The sequence below is a fragment of the Zootoca vivipara genome, chromosome 7 (genome assembly GCF_963506605.1).
Source record: "Zootoca vivipara chromosome 7, rZooViv1.1, whole genome shotgun sequence".
NCBI lineage: Eukaryota > Metazoa > Chordata > Lepidosauria > Squamata > Lacertidae > Zootoca > Zootoca vivipara.
The window spans coordinates 13,082,911-13,102,266 of record NC_083282.1 but is presented as its reverse complement, the minus strand read 5'-3'; positions in this window follow the sequence as shown (position 1 = coordinate 13,102,266).

Below are 19,356 nucleotides of genomic sequence, written 5' to 3'. Positions count from 1 at the left end.
GTGCTTTTCTTGTAGACAAAAAAAAACACACAAAAACATGCTGGTACTGTGTATCCTTGAGTACCTCCTGAAAAAAGCAATGTTTGTAGCCAGACAACGGAAGGAATTTGGCCTGACCACTAAAACCAACCTATAGAAGGTGTTACAGGCGGAGGTTGTACCTTATGAAAGAAAATGGCAGCTGCAGCCACAAGTCTGTGTAGATAAAAAACATCCTGCGTTCATCTGCGTTGAGATGAGCTCAACCACAGGAACACGACACCCCTCAGAGAAGTAGCAATGACATGCATGAATCTGTCTGGTGCTTTTCCTGTGCTGTAGTTGATGTTCATATCAGGTAAACAAATGAACCGCACCGAGGAAGGCTTAGTTACCAAATGTTCTCAAAACTCCTGTTCTCAAACTCTCTCATAGGGAACTGAAAGTCACTTGTACAGTCTGAGATTAAACCATTTGGTTCTGCTCTGAGACCAGGCTTACTTGGCTTTGTTTTCTTCTGCTCCATCAGCTGTTATTGCTGCAGGAAGAGGAAATGGGAAAAGATCGGGGGCAGACGTTGGTCTTTCAAATTTCTGTGGCGCTCTGTGCAAGGCCAAAATTTGTCATTGTCCCTGCTTCTCACATTCTGCTTCTGCTCAATTCACTACATCATACATTCATACCTCGGTTTAAGTACGCCTCGGTTTGAGTATTTTCAGTTTAAGTACTCTGCGGACCCGTCTGGAACGGATTAATCCACTTTCCATTACTTTCAATGGGAAAGTTCGCTTCAGGTTAAGTACGCTTCAGGTTAAGTACAGACTTCCGGAACCAATTGTGTTTGTAAACCGAGGTACCACTGTAGTTGCAACACTCTGCAGCGCCCCCTATGCTCAGCTTCCAGTGTGGCAAAACTGGCCGCACTACTCTAAATCTGCCCGACAAAATTAGATGCTACAGGGGAAGGTTCAACAACTGAAATCTAGCCCCCAAAGCTTCCCACTTGATGCCTGCTAGCCCTTTTCCTGGGATCTCCACCACCCAATCCCCAGGGACCCTCTCCTGGTTCTGACTCCTCCTGGGGGTCCCATAATTTTCATCCCTCAATCTGCTAGGTCCATCCTCCTGGGTCACTGTCTTCCAGCTCTCCAATCTCCCAATCCTCCACATCATTCAATCACGCTGTCACGGGCCCATTAGACCAGGGGTCATCAACCTTTTTGGAGGTCTGGACAAATTTGGAACCAGGAGCACTGGTACAAAATGGCTCCCATGGGATGGGGTGGCATAATACAAAATGGTGCAGGAAAAGAAAGAGTAGGAAAAGAGGCAGGACTGCAAAATGGTGCGGACATGCCCTCCTCAATAGAGAAAAAGAATCTATTTGAGCCGCTGCCGCACTCTCTCACAGGGAGAAGCTCTTTGCCACTCTCTTGTGTTCAGAACAGACAATCCGGACATATAATAAAATACGGGCATGTTCAAGAGGGCATATTGAGCCGGAACAAGCAGGAATCAAGGAAATTGTCTTCTGCATATTGTGAATTTCTTAGGGGGTGTATACTGGGACCTTTTGTGGGCAACAGATGGGACTGGGGTGCTATGTCAGAGGCCACAACTTTTTTCTTCTTTGGTGATCACTCGTAGCCGAGTAAGATTGTCTTCCATTAACACAGTTTTAACAGTCAGTCCGTAGGTGACTGTGGAGGCCAATTCTGGATCTGCATGTCCTTCCACAGTGGGGACATAGGTTTCCGGGTGAGAGTTGATCACAGTGAGGGTTGGCCAAGCGTGCCTTCTTCTTAGCAAGTTTCTCCCTTTCGTCCTGAGCCCAAGCATCTTCGAAGCCCATGACACCTTTGGTAAAGGCTGTTCTCCAATTGGAGCGCTCGCAGGCCAGTGTTTCCCAGTTGTTGGTGTTTATACTACATTTTTAAAGATTTGTCTTGAGAGTCTTTAAACCACTTTTGTTGACCACCAGCATCACGCTTTCCATTTTTAAGTTTGGAATAGAGTAGTTGCTTTGGAAGGTGATAATCAAGCATCCGTACAACATGACCAGTCCAACGAAGTTGAGGAATCATTACTTTGACACTGGTGATCTTTGCTTCTTCCAGTACACTAGCATTAGTTCACCTGTCTTACCAAGTGCCATGTTGGAGGCCACAGCATTAGAAAGGTGGATTAACATAAAGGGAGCAAGAACACACACACACACACACACACACACACACACACACACACACCAATGTTTATGTATAATTCAAATGTAAAGACTCACAATAAATACTCCACTTGCTTAAGGGAAAAAATAGACATAGTGTTGTTAAAGGGACCTAGAATTGTGCTGTGCATTTACAATTTTATTTGGTAGGAGCTGAATTATGGTTTGGATTTTATTGAATTTGGTTGTTTTAATTGAATTAATCTTAATTTTAATTTTAATTAATTTGTTTGCTCCTTTAAATTCATCAAATTGTTCTGTTAGTTGTATGATGAATGCTGTATTGTTACGTAGATATGGGCGTATGGCTGTAATAAACTTGAACTTGAACATAGTGTTGAGAAGGGAGGAGCTGTCGTAGTTTGCTCTGGCATTTATTTCTGTTGTAAAGTATCGGCCTTCCACTGATTCACATTCATCTTTCATCACTTTCTCTCCCAGCTTCTTGCATTTTGAGAGTGAAGGCATCCAGAAAGCTGAGTCATTTGGGGGCACATACAATATGCAGACAGGGCCGGGAATTAATGGATCTTGCACGGGTGCTCTCATTCCACAGCTAGTGAGTAAGACTGTGTGGAAACCTGATCACAAGTGAATCTCTGGGAAAGGAATCTGGCAAGGTGTCTGGAGTGTGTGGCATAACGCAACAGGAAGAAGCAGGGATGAAGATGGCTAATAACCATGTATAGTTAGAGGAAAAGTGGAATGGAGCCTGCTCTGCCCCCGATTTCCCTGTAAGTTAGTTCTGTTAAGTTTATTTGGTCTAATACAGGGGTCAGCAACCTTTTTCAGCCGTGGGCCGGTCCACCGTCCCTCAGACCATGTGGTGGCCCGGACTATATTTTGAAGGGAAAAAAAATGAACAAATTCCTATGCCCCACAAATAATCCAGAGTTGCATTTTAAATAAAAGCATGCATTCTACTCATGCAAAAACACGTTGATTCCCAGACCGTCTGTGGGCCAGATTGAGAAGGCTATTGGGCCGCATCCGGCCCACAGGCATAAGGTTGCCTACCCCTGGTCTAATACTACAGGCCATTTTGGATATTAATGGCACTTCACAGTGTTTCTAAACCATCCCCCCTAAATTCAGCTTCTGGTTTGAATCCTTATTAGGTGACCACAAGCAAGCCACATTTTATTTTATTTCATTTTTCTTTGTATGTTGCTTGTTCTGGAACTCCATTAACCTTGCTTCTTCAAAAAATTCCTCCTAGTTGCTACTGCTGCTGCTATTATACCTATTATCAGTTTATTTATTACTTGCTGTTCACCTTAAGGTCCTAGAGTGTGTTACAATAATAATAAGTTGTTGTTGTTGTTGTTGTTGTTGTTGTTGTTGTTTTAAGTGAGGAGGGTGGAAGAAGACAAACGTGCCTTTGACAGAGAGGACATGATCTTCATCCAGTCAAAATGTTGTCATAAGTTCAGGAGTTAATACCATAGAGTAAGCAGTCCTTCTAGGCTTAGCTATGTCCACTTCCCCTCATCTTGGGAGGAACTTTGTTCTCCCCCAGTCCATCTAAGAAGTTCAACTCATGAAAACATGGCTCTCATCAGCCATCATTAAGTTCCTTTACCCAACAATCTAGGAACTTTCATCACTTTGTAACTGAGCTAAGTTTTACTGCTTGTGGAACTATTCTGAAGCATATGAATCTGACCTTAGGAAACTTTGTAATTAAACAATTTTTTAAACTTACCAAACATTTACCTATGCTGCAGGAAGAGGAAAACTTCGGAAACAAACTTTTTAAATGGATATTTTGGACCTTTCTTGTGAAAAGCAAAATGTAGGTTTTACAGCCTACATTTCTATGCTTTACTTTGCTGCATATTTTGTGGTGACAGCACGAAGTTCAGGAGTTTGGATGGGGTACCCATGATGCAATGGTATTTGGCATGTGAGATGTTTCACCATATCGGTTCTCTCCTCCTCTGCCTCAGGGAATTTTCTGCAATCTGTTTCACCCTTTGGCCTGCCTATCCCATTCTCAAACTTGATTTTCACATGCAGCAAAATGAGAGTAGGGATTAAGGGGAAGGATCCTGAAGCGATCAAAGGAAATGCGTCACTTCAGAATGTAGATCAGGGATGTCATTTTTTAATGCCTTGCTATGTAAATATATTCATTGCCATGGAGGATACTATTTGTTAGGGACGTGGGTGGCACTGTTGTTTAAACCACTGAGCCTCTTGGCTGATCAGAAGGTCAGCGGTTCGAACTCCTGCAATGGGGTGAGCTCCGCTTGCTCTGAATCTCCGCGACAGGGTGAGCTCCCCTTGCTCTGCCCCAGCTCCTGCCAACCTTGCAGTTCGAAAGCATGCCAGTGCAAGTAGATAAATAGGTAAGGTAAACAGCGGGAAGGTAAACAGTGTTTCTGTGCACTCTGGTTTCCATCACGGTGTTCTGTTGCACCAGAAGCAGTTTAGTAATGCTGGCCACATGACCCAGAAAGCTGTCTGTTGACAAACGCTGACTCCCTCGGCCTGAAAGTGAGACGAACACCACAACCCCATAGTTGCCTTTGACTGGACTTAACCGGCCAGGCGTCCTTTACCTTTACTTATTACAGTGGTACCTCGAGTTACAAATGCTTCAGGTTACAAACTCTGCTAACCTGGAAGAGTTACCTTGAGTTGAGAACTTTGCTCCAGGATGAGAACGGAAATCCTGTGCCAGAGGCACAGTGGCAGCAAGAGGCCCCATTAACGAAAGCACGCCTCTAGTTAAGAACAGTTTCGGGTTAAGAACGGACCTCTGAAACCAATTAAGTTCGTAACTAGAGGCACCACTGTATTGGTTTGTTTTCACATGGGGGAGCATTTAGAGGCAGCACCCCTGACTCACAGTACAAAGTGGTATAATATGTTCTACCCCTCCATTTGGCTACATGTTTGGTCCAGGCCTCGGTTTGGGTAGCATAGCTGTTTTGGAAATGCACATGTTTTCAGTTTGCACCTGTTTCCTCTAATAACGAAACTAGTTTCTATTTCCTTTAAACATCTCGCTGATTGCCTGCATTTTATCTTTTCAGGTCATATCAAAAGACATAGCCGTTTCTAAGAAATCACTTGCTTTCACAAAGCGTAGCCGGGCTCCCAGGCAAGAGTTTCAAGGTGCAAACCTTCTCAGTGGGGGATCTTCACAGCTGTCATATTCAAACTTTGCTAGAATTTACCGCAAATTCTAACAAGACAGTCTCTCACCACCAAGTGAGCGGGGGGGGGGGGGACACAACCCTAATCCTGTGAAAAATGGAAGGATGTGGCAATTTATGTGAAACCAACTGCAGGTTCACATAATCCAAGCCAAGTTCAATGCATCCCACAAGGCTTCTCTTGTAGCATGTCAAATCGTTGACAAACCCTCTGATTCTGCAGGCCAAGCAACTAAGAGAGGAGGACTACCGAGTCCCTGGAGGGCCACCAGGTAGCATGCTGGGTAATGCTCAGATAAAGGAGATCTTAGAAAGATCTTCTGGAAGGAATGAAGGTTATGCTTACACAAGGCTTAGAAACAAATCAGAACATCTAAGCAGATCAATTATGGGGCTTTCTGTGGGATCAGGTGCTCATATGCAAACTCTCTTTGGCTCAGAAATTTTGTTTCTCTGCAAAATAACAGATTTAGATAACATTGTTTCATCATCACCAATTTTGTAATTTGCTGGTGTACGTAATAATTGATACAGACTGCAGTGGCAATAGAAATGGGGGGGGGGGGTCAACAAAATTAAGAACAAAAGGAGAAAAATAAATAATGGAGTCATACTACATTTCTATTCTACAGTGAAAGAATGAAATGTGGTGAAATATTATCGATCACTTTCTCATTCCAAAATTGAATGAACAATGCCCATCCCTTGATGCATTTCCTCCCCTGGGTATCACTTTGTGCTTTAATTTTATATGTTCATTTAGTCCAAGCATGTCCAAAGTCCATCATGGGGGCCTAATCCGGCCCACTGGTCAATTTAATCAGGCCCCATGGCAGTATATGTCCTGGGATAAAATCCTTTAAAAAGCTCGGAAATGTTGCGTAGATGGTATATCACACCTGTTAAAATACAAAAAATGTATAGAACAGGCTCCAATAAGCTCAACAACTTTGAGGTAAAATTGTAAAAAAAGCTAAACAACTTGGGTCAGCCCTCACGCATGTTCGCTTCATCAAATCTGATGAAACTTTGAAAAAAGTTTGGGCACCCCTGATTTAGTCGTTAATATTGTTTCACAAATTTTCTTCATCCATTCCGTTATATCTGGAGAGTTGTTTTTGTTCCATTTTTGAGCACACACTAATAAATTTGGAGTAAGCTAATAAATTTGCCCCCGGTTGAAAATCCATGCTTCTAACTTCTGTTTGTATCATCCAGAGTAGAATTGTTTCAGGTTTCTAGGTAACGTATATCCTGTTTGAAATTGGCTCCACTTTTCTCACTCCTCCTGCAGAATATGTAGCTGCATAATCTTTAAAGATGATGTATGTTTGTGTAAATATATTACACACTGTGTTATAATAGCCACCCTGATAAGCAAGGAAATAGATAAGCAACATTCAGTGTCTGAGCCCGAGCCAACATATGAAGGGTAACATGAGATGAGTATGGAATAGATTACTAACCTTGAACTGCGCATGCTCTGCCTTGAAGATAGGTTTTATAACTTTCCCCCAACTGGTCCTCATCCCTCAAGAAACTGTGGTGAAGAAAGATCATTATCAGTCAGTCTGTGACTAGAGAACTGACAAAAACAAGTTTGGGCTGCTATGATTGACAGGGTAGGCAATGCATTTGTTTAATAGTGAACTTAATTAATGTTTCTTCTTCTTCTTCTTCTTCTTCTTCTTCTTCTTCTTCTTCTTCTTCTTCTTCTTCTTCTTCTTCTTCTTCTTCTTCTTCTTCTTCTTCTTCTTCTCTGCCCATCTGACTAGGCTTGTCCCAACAAGATATCAAAAGCACAACAAAACCTCAACCATTAAAAAGTTCCCTGAACAGGGCTGCCTTCAGATTACTTCTGAAAGTCAAATAGTTGCTTATCTGTTTGACATCTGATGGGAGGATGTTCCACAGGGCGGGCACCACTACCGAGAAGACCCTCTGCCTGGTTCCCTGTAGGTTCACATCTTGCAGAGAGGGAACTTCCAGAAGGCTCTCAGAGTTAGACCTCAGTGTCCAGGCTGGACAATGGAGGTGGAGACCTCATCCTAGGTATTGTGATCAAATTTCTTTAAGGGGCTCCATTGGAACCTCTCATACTTACTATAAATAAATAATTTATATTATTTGTTATAACATGCTAGTTTAATGATTCTCAAACATTGGGCTGGGACTCACCAGCAGACCTTAGGCCACCTTTGATTGAACCTCAGTGCCACAGAATGCCCAGTTTCCCCTCACTTTCCTGCCATACCCCATAGCCTTTTGGTTGGACCAATGCCAATTCCAGCAACTCCTGGAATGTTGTGTAAAGGTGGCAAGAGACACAGAGGTTTCTTGGTGGGGAGAGGAAAGTTCTCCTACATATGAGAGGAAAGGGTCAGAGGTGGTGTTGAAGAAAATTGGAAAGTGAGATAATGGATCAATATATACTATTACTACAATTAAATAAGAGGAAACAAGAGAGAAAATCTGTTATTAAAGGGGGAAAATGATTGTGAAGAACCAGGGAGGAGACATGAAAGGAACTGACAGGGTTGGTGTTGTTTTGTGTGTGTTTTTTGCATGGATGGGGAACGTACATGTTGAGTGTGAAAGAAGAGTGGGTGAAGTGAAAATGTTATGAGTGGCATGTCAGGGGTGGGAAGGGAAAATATAAAAGCAAAATCCCTTTCCATTTAAGCACATTTGGGTCATCAAATTTTGCCTCCACTTGGGAGAGTGAGTCACAATGCCTCCATAGACATCGAGCAAAGCTGAGGAGAGAACGTTTTGTCACAAGGAAAACACTGTTTCAAAGAATTTAGCAATTTCCAAAGAAGACTTGATGGACCCAGAGGCCTCTGGTTCTGGTTCCTAGTCTGTAATGTAACATTCAATACCTGCCTTTCATGTGTCCATTGCAGCTTGGGGTTTTAAAAGTAGAGGGAACGATGGAATTCCGTGAGATTCTCTCCCACAAGAGGTAGAGATGGCCACCAACTTGGATGGCTTTAAAAAGGGGGGGGGAATCCTTCCAGTAGCACCTTAGAGCAGTGTTTCCCAACCAGTGTGCCTCCAGATGTTTTGGGACTACAACTCCCATCATCCCTAGCTAGCAAGACCAGTGGTCAGGAATGATGGGAGTTGTAGTCCCAAAACATCTGGAGGCACACTGGTTGGGAAACACTGCCTTAGAGACCAACTAAGTTTGTCATTGGTATGAGCTTTCATGTGCATGCACACTTCGTGTATCTGATACACTGTGTGTATCTGAAGAAGTGTGCATGCACATGAAAGCTCATACCAATGACAAACTTAGTTGGTCTCTAAGGTGCTACTGGAAGGATTTCCTTTTTAAAAAAATTGTCAGGCCAACATGGCTACCTACCTGTAACTGGCTTTAAAAAGGATTAGACAAATTAAAGGAGGAGAAGGACATCAAAGGCTACTAGCTATGATGACTATGTTCTACTTCCACTGTCGGAGGAAGTAATGTTTCTGAATACCAATTATTGGAAACTGGAAATTGCTGGAGGGGAAATTGCTGGTGCACACAGATCCTGCATGCAGACTTCTCAAAGGCATGTGGTTGGCCACTGTGAGGATATGATGATGGTCTAGATTGTCCACTGGGCTGATACAGCAGGACTGTTTTTGTGCTCTTATGTTTATATTATTCTGTCTATTATTAATTAAATAAATCCATGACAAACCAAGACGAAAGAAAGAGGGGAAAGTCCCAGCCATGCGCTGGGACCCGAAAAGCTAGGCTACCGGCAAGTAAACAGCGAAATGCTAGACCTGTTGAAATCCCATTGTTCTTGATCAAAGTGACAGACATGTGAGTTCCAAAATATCTGGATATGTGACCGTATGTATGAGCGTATTGTATGGTTTCCTGTAACTTGATGCATTGCTTTACAGGAAGTACATTCAGATTACTGCCTGTTCAGGCTATTGACTAGAGATGCCAGGTTTTATACGAAAACCACAGGATGCCAATTCTTGTAGCTAAGAGGCAACTGTTGGCAGACTGACTACCTGACAGGCAGCTAGATGTACTCTCAAGGGAGCAGCTTCTTCCTTGTTTCTAGACTAGTTGCACAGATGATGTTACCCAACCAGGGATCACACAGTGAATTGGATGCCATGACAGAACTACACACCCATTCCGATGTCACTTTGGGGCAATGTCACTGAGGGCAAGCTGGGAGCAACAGTCAGCTCCGCTGGAGCTAGGACAACAATCCTCTGTGTGTGTGATGCAAGAGAAGTGGCATAAGAGAGATCACACACATCTTTACAAGGATCCTGTGATCTCCAAATGCCCAGCCCCAAAAGAAACTGCCTGCTAGCGGAATGATTCACTCTTCTGATCTTGCCTCCTCCCATCCATCCAGCCTCTTGTGGGTGTGGGTAATTCTGTCACATCTCTGCAGTGGGTGTGATTGGATCATTTGCTGCCGATGCAGCAGAATGATTTGCCCTCGGAGAAGCAGTGGTGCTGTGAGGGTAGGACTTTGAGGCAGGGATGCAGGGGGGGCCCATGTAGCAAAATGAACAGACAGGTCCTCGAAGGCAGCAGAGCTAGCTTATCACATTTTTTAAGAAAGTGAAGCACAGTGGTACCTCGGTTTTCAAACGTCTCCATTGACGAACATTCCAGTTTTCAAACACTTTAAACCCAGCAGTAAATGCTTCAGTTTTCAAACACACCTTGGAAGTTGAACATGCCACGCAGCTTCTGCTGAGTGCAAGATCCTGAGGCCTAGCTGTTGGCTCTTGAGTTTTCGGTTTTCGAACGTTTCGGAACTCAAACCGTCTTCTGGAATGGATTACGTTCGAAAACGTCTTTAAAGAGAGGGATACATAAGACCATTTGAAGTTTTATCTGTTCATTCTGGGAGCCAGGGAAGTGTGAGACGGGTCATGGGCTGGTCCTGCCCTCCATGGCTGATGTGTGATGTGACCACATCCCTACTACGCACGCATTCAGCTGGCATGTGTACACCATAGGTGCCAACTCACAGATTGAAAAATCTGGGATCGGCAGCGGTGCGGCACCGGAAGCTGCGCTGTGGCCATTTTGGAACTGGGCAGAGCAGCACTGGAAGTCGCTTCAACGCATGCTCTGCCCATTTCCAAAATGGCCGCAGTGCCGGAAGTTGCGCTGTGGCCATTTTGGAACTGGACAGAGCAGCACCGGAAGTCGCTTCTACGCATGCTCTGCCCATTTCCAAAATGGCCGCAGTGCCAGAAATCACTTCTGTGCATGTCCAGAGACTCCAGACATGTGCAGAAGGAGCCTCCCCCAGAATCTGGGGGTATTTACGGTTTTTTAAAAAAATCTGGGTTGCCAGTGGGAAATGGCTGGAAAAATGGGGTTTTCCTGGGGAATACGGGAGACTTGGCAGCTATGATGTACACCCCTCAACCGTCCTGATTAAACTGGGATATTCTGGGATTAAATCAGTAGCTGGGATGGCTTTTGTAATTCTAGGACTGTCCCTGGAAAACAGGGACACTTAGAGGGTATTGAGAAGAAGCACAATAGGAAAAGCACAACTACATTTCTAACGACCTCTGAACTCCATATATGACTGGGTTTTCAAAGCCTAAGGCAGTGTTGGCCAAACTTGGCCCTCCAGCTGTTTTGGGTCTACAATTCCCATCATCCCTGACCACTGGTCCTGTTAGCTAGTTAGTTCCCAACCCCTCTAGATGGTCCAGAAGATTGTTATGGTTGATGGTGTCAAAAGCTGCTGAGAGATCCAGCAGAACTAGGAAACAGCTCTCATCTTTGTCCCTTTGATCATCGACCAGTGTGACCAAGGCAGTTTCAGTCCCATGATGAGGCCTGAATCCTGACTGGAAGGGATCCAAATGATCCGCTTCTTCCAGGCGTGCCTGGAGTTGTTCAGCAACCACTCGCTCAATCATCTTGCCCAAGAATGGAAGATTTGAGACTGGGTGATAGTTGGCCATATTGGTCGCATCTAAATATGGTTTTTTAAGAAGCGGTTTAATAACCGCCTCTTTCAACGGGTCTGAGATGGCTCCCTCACAGAGAGAAGCATTCACCATCCCACGAAGCCCATCGCCCAGCCCTTCCCAGCTAGCTTTTATAAGCCAGCAAAAAAGTGCAACATACAAGATAACGAGGGGTTGGTAAATTGAGGAAGCACTACTTGCATTATGTGTTCTTGCTGTTCACCATAAACACAAACTGCATGCTCTATCTAGTGGTTTGCAAAGTGAAACCGCTAACTGAGATGTATCACAAGGGGCCCATAGCATGCAATATTTAAACTAATCAGGTGCTTTTGTACGCATATTCTGTTTGGCTTGCTGTCGTAACGATGTCCAGGCTTTAAGTCATTGCTTTGTCATTGCTCTTTTCATGCACAGTGAGTCCTCACTAGCGGAACTCTGTGGGTCATCTGGTTTGGTCTTAGCACCTGTTGCTATGCAACATTCAAAATATTAGGGAACTGCATTAGAGCAAAACAAACGGGCGCGTGCCATCCCGTTACAAAGCAGAGCATCTGGAATAACTTCATCAGGTCTGCCTTAAGGGATTTTACTGAATTAAGTAAATTACTTTTACTGCCCTGACATTTTGCATGTGATGGAAGGCAATTGTGATTGTGTAAAAAATACTTTAAAAACACTGATTTTGCCCCCCGGCCTCCGTTCTGCATGAGTAAATAGACACCAGTCTGAGCAAGGGCTCTGATCACGAACACAGGCTTATGTGAGAGGAGGTCATCCTTCAAATAACCTAGGGCTTTGAAAGTTGCATACTATCAGCATATTGAGGGCGCTCAACCTCAGTCCCTCAATGAATCTCCCAACAGTTTCAAGTCCCATCTTTGGTGGGTAGCATGTAAGTGTACTATGGTCAATGACACTGATGAGATGTTCAGTGTGGTGTAGTGGTTAAGAGCAGTAGACTTGTAATCTGGGGAACCGGGTTCGCGTCTCCGCTCTTCCACATGCAGCTGCTGGGTGACCTTGGGCTAGTCACACTTCTCTGAAGTCTCTCAGCCCCACTCACCTCACAGAGTGTTTGTTGTGGGGGAGGAAGGGAAAGGAGAATGTTAGCCGCTTTGAGAGTCCTTAGGGTAGTGATAAAGCGGGATATCAAATCCAAACTCTTCTTCTTCTTCTTCTTCTTCTTCTTCTTCTTCTTCTTCTTCTTCTTCTTCTTCTTCTTCTTCTTCTTCAGCAGAAACAACAGAGATGCAGTTCCCGCCCAGTTTCCAGCATGTCATCTACCAAGGTAACCAAAAATTGTAATAGAATCATAGAATCATAGAGTTGGAAGGAACCCTGTCAACTAGTCCAACCTGCTGCAATGCAGGAATTTTAGCTAAAGCATTCATGGCAGATGACCAACCAATCTCTGCATAAAAATCTCCAAAGAAGGAGAGTCCATCACCTCTGGAGGGAGTCTTTTCCACTGTCTGTGGAGAAGTGTGCATGCACACGAAAGCTCATACCAAAATAAAAACTTAGTTGGTCTTTAAGGTGCTACTGAAGGAATTTTTTTATTTTACTTCGACCCAGACCAACACGGCTACCTACCTGTAACCTTTTCCACTGTCTGACAGAGATCTGTCAGAAAGTTCTTCCCGAGGTTTAGTTGGAATCTCCTTTCTTGTAACTTGAATCCATTGGTTTGAGTCTTACCCACTAGAGCAGGAGAAAACAGCCTTGCTCCATCTTTCATGTGACAGCTCTTTAGATATTGGAAGATAGCTATCATATCTCCTCTCAGACTCCTCTTTTCCAGGCTAAACGTACCCAACTCCTTCAACCATTCATCATAAGGCTTGGTTTCCAGACCCTTGATCATCTTCGTCGGCATCCTCTGCACCTGTTCCAGCTTATTCATATCCTTCTTCAATTGTGGTGCCCAGAATTGGACACAGTTTTCCAGATGTGGTCTGACCCAAGGGCGTGCTGCTATTACTTTCCTTGACCTGGACACTATACTTCTGTTGATGCAGTCTAGAACAGCACTAGAATTTTGCTGCTGCATCACACTGTTGACCCATGTTAAGCTTGTGGTCTACTAAGGCCCCTGATCCTTTCACATGTACTACTAGCAAGCCCGGCGTCCCCCATCTTATACTATTAAGCTGGTTCTGCCTGTCAAAGTGTAGAACCTTACATTTGTCCCTGTTGAAATTCGTAGTGTTAGTCTGGGCCCAGTTCTCCAATCTGTTAAGGCCATCTTCAATCCTGATTCTGTCTTCTGTGGCTTTAGTTATCTCTCCCAGTTTTGTGTTATCTGTGAATTTTATTAGCATCCCCTCAATTCCTTCATTTATTAAGGTGCTGAACCACAATGGGCCCAGGACAAAACCCTATGGCATCCCACTTGTCACTCCCCCCCCCCCCCGAATGATGAGGAACCATTAGTGAGCACTCTTTGGGTTCAGTCAGTCGGCTTTCATTTAGGAAGGATTTCGACAGAGCAGATAAGGACGAAGGAAGGATTACAAAAGTGATAAAGTATGTGGATGTCAAATCATAGATGAAGTGAAATAGCACTAAAAAATAAAAATAAAGCAGTTGAAAGGGTTCTTGCTGAGAGTTTTCAAAGACATAGAAAGGAAGTAAAACAAGTGGATATTCGACAATTGCTAACCAGAAACTCAGGTGGTTTTTAGTGCTATGAAACTGCTATAAACCTGCCACCAAGTGCAGTTCTCTGTGTATTTTAGTATCTGTGAATGCTTGATGTCAGAACTGTATAACTTGAGAAAAAGAATAGTTATTTTTAAATTTAGAAGCTTTCCCCTATTCATAATAGATGACTCTTTAAAAAAATAAATAAAAACCCTCCTCAAATTACTCATTTTTCCGTTTTAAGCTTGGCCATACTCACAGTCATAGTGGCTAAAGAGGTGTTGTGTTGTTCCTCCACCCTCAATGACTCAAGCATGACTGGCTTGCGGTTGGCATGCCAGTTGATTGACCAGCCAGATAATGCCAGTTGAACAGTTACATTTTTTGTTTTAACTAAAACAATCTTTTTTATTATTTTCCATGTGGCACATTGTGGGGGGCGGGTGTGCTGCTGGCACAACCCCTGCCCACTGGCCAGCTGGCTTTGAGGGGCACCCAGCATCGCTTTGTGAGCCTTCCCGCCAACAGGGATGACCCTGGCACTGTGTTTCATTGGTAGAGCTGCTGCCATGTGGCGTTGCCTCTACCAATGAATCGCAGTGCCGGGATGAGGGATGACCTTGGCACTGCAGAGCGGAACAGGGTCCTAGTGCCCCTGCTCCGCTCGCTTACCTCCCTGCTCTCCCGAGTGGCGCAGGTGGTGGGCGTGCAGGAGGAGCGGAAAGGGAGGCCGCCGCGCAGCTCCCCCACTTGCTGGGGCGCCCCTCAGCGCCCAGGCGCCCTGGCATCCCGTGCCACTAGACCCAATGGGTGAGCCGGCCCTGATAGGTTTGAAAATCTAGTGGAAGGGTTTGCCTTTAAAAACAGGGAGAAAGAAACCAGAGCAGTGAATGGCAGGGCCTTGGCTTCTGTAGCATCTCAGTTACCTGCTACAGGTATGCAAAAAGGGCACCATGTGCAAATATCTGCTGGAGGTTTCTAACCATTAAGTAATGCTAATGAGTGCTAGTGGGACTACTCATGGTAGCAGTGCCTCTGGTATGAAGCTTCCTCCATCGAGGTTCTAACTAGGCCAAATCGAGATGTGCCTTGGATGAAATAACTAGTGGTCAGGCAGGAGAGAAAATGAGTTGTATTTTCTGGAACTGTCACAGCACTACACATACTAGGGAGGTTCCTTCATTGATCAATATATGTCAAGGTCAATAAACCTTCTTGTCCTGGGTGTCTCAGGCTTCTTCTTGGTATTCCGCTTGCGGGCAACATGGGGATTTTCAGAGTCGAGGTTCTAAGGGCATACTTTAAAAATGTGTCATGTTGGTAGTGGTAACATCATAATTTAATTGATTGCATTATTGTTTTAGAGAGGAGTCTCAGGTTTGGCAACTGAAAGTAAATGCAAGATGTGGACTTGGGACCAGGGCCGTCTTAAGCACCTTTGGTGCCCTGGCGCCGTGGTGCAATGGATCCCTCCGCCACCCCCCGCTTCCCCCGCTGCACCCACCGCCCCGTTTTCCAGGGCGACGGGCGGGCGGCTGGGCTCAGCGTGCAGCGCGGTCGCCGAGGGTGCTGCCGCGCGACGAGCGGGCGGACTTGCTGCGCGGCCAGCGGGCGGGCAGGCGTGGCTGCGTGGCGCCCCCCCTGGCAGGCCAGCACCATGGCGCCCTGCGCTACCCAGCCTGGCTGTAGAGCCGGCCCTGCTTGGAACTTTCAGATTTCAGTGGTGCCCAGTGCGCCGACAAAATTCAGTGTGGCCCCTGCCTCTCACTTTCCATTGTGAATCATTCTTGCAGCACCCCCATGGCTTCCCCTCGGCTTGGCACCCAATGTGGATGAACCAGTCACACTCCCCTAAATCCGCCTCTGAATGGTTGCTGCAAGGGGCTCATAGATTCCATGGTAGCATGAGTGACATTTATGACATTCATAAAATATGGAAAGGAAAAAATGAATGAATGTTTTCTGCTTTTAAAAAAGTGCTGTTAAAAAAGCGAACCATGGAAAATGAGTCACTTTCAGAAAATACTCTCTGGAGCTTCCAGGTTTTCTATTTATAGCAACAGCTACTGCAGTCATCTGAGAGAGCTACTGCAGTTCCAGCTGTGCAACAAAGCAGGAAAACAAAGCTGCATCAGGACAGTTTGGCTATGTCCAAATTTGTGGCTGAAAATGCAGTGAGGTTCTTTCCCTCCCTTGTTGAGTTTTGCATTGCATTTGCATGTTTCTGTACACTCCAGAGAAGTGGGTATGGATGTCTTTGCCCGATGTGCATTACTTAATTGGTTTCCATGTGCTGAACTCCTGCTCAGTGAAGCTGTCGTCTACACATGTGCAACAGCTGTCTCAAATGTACACGTTTCAGTTTATCTGTGACTTAAGCAGGGCGCTGTGGTCTAAACCAGTGGTCCTCAACCTTGGGCCTCCAGAACCTCCTTGGGTCTCAGGAACAGTTTCTTCTCTAGAGCAATTTTGGCCTTAAATGGAAAGCCCGGACTTTGAAGTCATCTTATTTTACTTGTTATTTTGTAGTATATTTACTGTTTTTAATTAGCTTTTGTAATTTTGGATTATGCGGAATGCTTTATCTGAGTGGATGTAGCAACCGAGTAATTTCGTTGTTCCCGCAAGGGGACAATGACAATAAAGATATCTTATCTTATCTTATCTTATCAGATGTTTTTGGCCTACAACTCCCATGATCCCTAGCTAGTAGGACCAGTGGTCAGGGATGATGGGAATTGTAGTCTCAAAACATCTGGAGGCCCAAGGTTGAGGACCACTGGTCTAAACCACAGAGCCTAGGGCTTGCTGATCAGAAGGTCAGCGGTTCGAATCCCCGCAACGGGGTGAGGTCCCGTTGCTCGGTCCCAGCTCCTGCCAACCTAGCAGTTCGAAAGCACATCAAAGTGCAAGTAGATAAATAGGTTCTGCTCCAGCAGGAAGGTAAACGGCATTTCCGTGCGCTGCTCTGGTTCGCCAGAAGCAGCTTTGTCATGCTGGCCACATGACCTGGAAGCTGTATGCTGGCTCCCTTGGCCAATAAAGTGAGATGAGCGCCACAAACCCAGAGTCATCCGCGACTGGATCTAACAGTCAGGGGTTCCTTTACCTTTACTTTTTAAGCAGGGGTAGGCTTTGGTCTTTCAGTGGCACCCTGTCCAAGGCCAAAACTCAGTGCCCCCTACCTATTGCTTTTCATTCTTCTCAATTCACTATGTGATAGTTGTGATGCCCTGCAATGCCCCCTAGGCTTGGTGCCCAGTTTTGCAAAAATGGTGTGGAGCCCGAAAGGCTCCTCTGCCACTGGAGGGAGGCCCAATGAAGCCCTCCACCACTGTGGCCTGGCCCATCTCCACATAATTTGGAGGCCATCGATACCCACCAGCCCCTGCCAGCAAGACCAATGGTATTGGTTGGCAACCAGTGGTTGATGAGAGTTGTAATCCAACATCACCTAGGACTACAGTCCTGCAACAGAGAATACCTGAGTCTTGTCTTACCTGTTGAAGATACTTTTGAATCTGGTTTTTGCTACTACCCTGGGCTTACTCATTTTAACTTTATCTTTCTATATTGCTTCTTTTAAAATACTGATATTGCTGCTAGTGGTGAGCCTTCAAGCATGGTCCCGAGCTATAAATCCAACCAGCTATGTTATAGAAGCCAAATTTTCACACTGGGAAGTTTTTGTGCTGATGCTATTTATGGGGAATCTACCTTTTGCCGTGCATTAATGCAGGGGATTTAACTACAGCTGAAGTTATCTCACCATGATAACTCAAAGGATACTCAAAAATAACTCCATTGCTTCAGCTTGATTAGTAATCCGTTTGAGCCAGAAACACCAGGGACGTTCCTCAGAACCACAATGTAGATGAGGCCTAACCTACAAAGGAAGTCTTGGGCAAACTGTCTAACTAGGCAAAGCACAGAGACCACATAACCACCTGTACAAAAATCCGGTTTCATATAGCCTACCATACTGAATCACAATCTGAACTTTAGCATAAACACATTTAAATTGGGTAGCTCTGTGTTGTGGGGATGCTCACAGGAAAGTAAGTGTGTATGTGAAACCCCCAAGCGGAACTTCCAGAGGGATGCTATTGAACCTTGGTTTTTTTAATCTTCTCTCAGCTGTTTCCCCTAAACAGGAACTTCCACATTCACCCTAAACCAAGCTTTAGTTAAAATTCAGAGGAAGTCCAGCCAAGTCTAGCCCCGAGTGAGTCAGAGGTTTGGGGGGCATCATGAAAATACAGCAAAATGTATCTCATATAATTTGTTTTATTACTTTCTTTGTGCTGGGAAAAAGCAGAAAGAAGACCACAGGGGATTTTTCTGCTTCAAGTGTCAAAATACCTTGAGCAGCTTCAGGCTTTGCTATTCACCCTTTGCCTTGCGGGGTTTCATTTGCTGCTTCAGTTCCGGAAGCGGGGCATTTTGGGCTGGCCTTGTGCCTCCGATTCTCCTGAGGAACCTAGGCAGTTTTCTTTTTTCTTTTTGCCAGATAATCTTTATTAAAATTTCCAAATATACATTAAACACAAAACAATACATTCATTAATATTTCGAATTCTGATTTTTCCAATATTTTGAGAAAAGAAAAGAAAAAAGGGGGAAAAAAGGAACCTGCAATAAGCAAAAAGGTAGAAAAGAAAAAAGAAATTTACTAATATTTACTAATATTAATCATATCTTCTGTTGTTGTTCTGCGACTTCCCTTCTTCTTCTTCTGTTTCTTACTGTCATCAATTCCTTTGGTGTTGTCTCTTTCAATATTCTAATTTGTTATAATTCTTTACTCATAATTGACAAATGTATTTAACTTATCTATGTACCATTTATTGTTACCTGAATTTGACATAATAAAGTCTTTATAATACTCATTGTTATTGTAGTTATGAATTTTTTCTTGCTCCATATTGACCTTTAACAGTTCGTGGTGCGGTGTTTGTCTATTTTACTTCTAATTAGTTTAGTCACACAATTTGTCAATATATTTCATAAATTTGCTCCATTCTTCCATGTAGGCTTCATTGCCCTGGCATCTGATCCTTGCCGTTAGTTTAGCTATTTCTAAATATTCAATCATTTTGTATTGCCATTCCTCAATTAAGGGAAGTTGTTTTTGCTTCCACAACTTAGCCATAAGGATCCTAGCTCCAGTTGTTGCATACAAAAAGTTTTCATTGCACCTCTGTTGACTTCAAGGAGCAAGGTTTCTAGCCTTTATGTCTGCTAGGATATGGCTAAAAGTGTGTCAGCAATGGCTCCAGGTGGCCGAGTAATATTTTTTTCAGTACATGCTGCTGGTGGTGACTGAGGAAGAGAAAATTCCACAACCTCAACACTTCCCTGGCTGCTCCT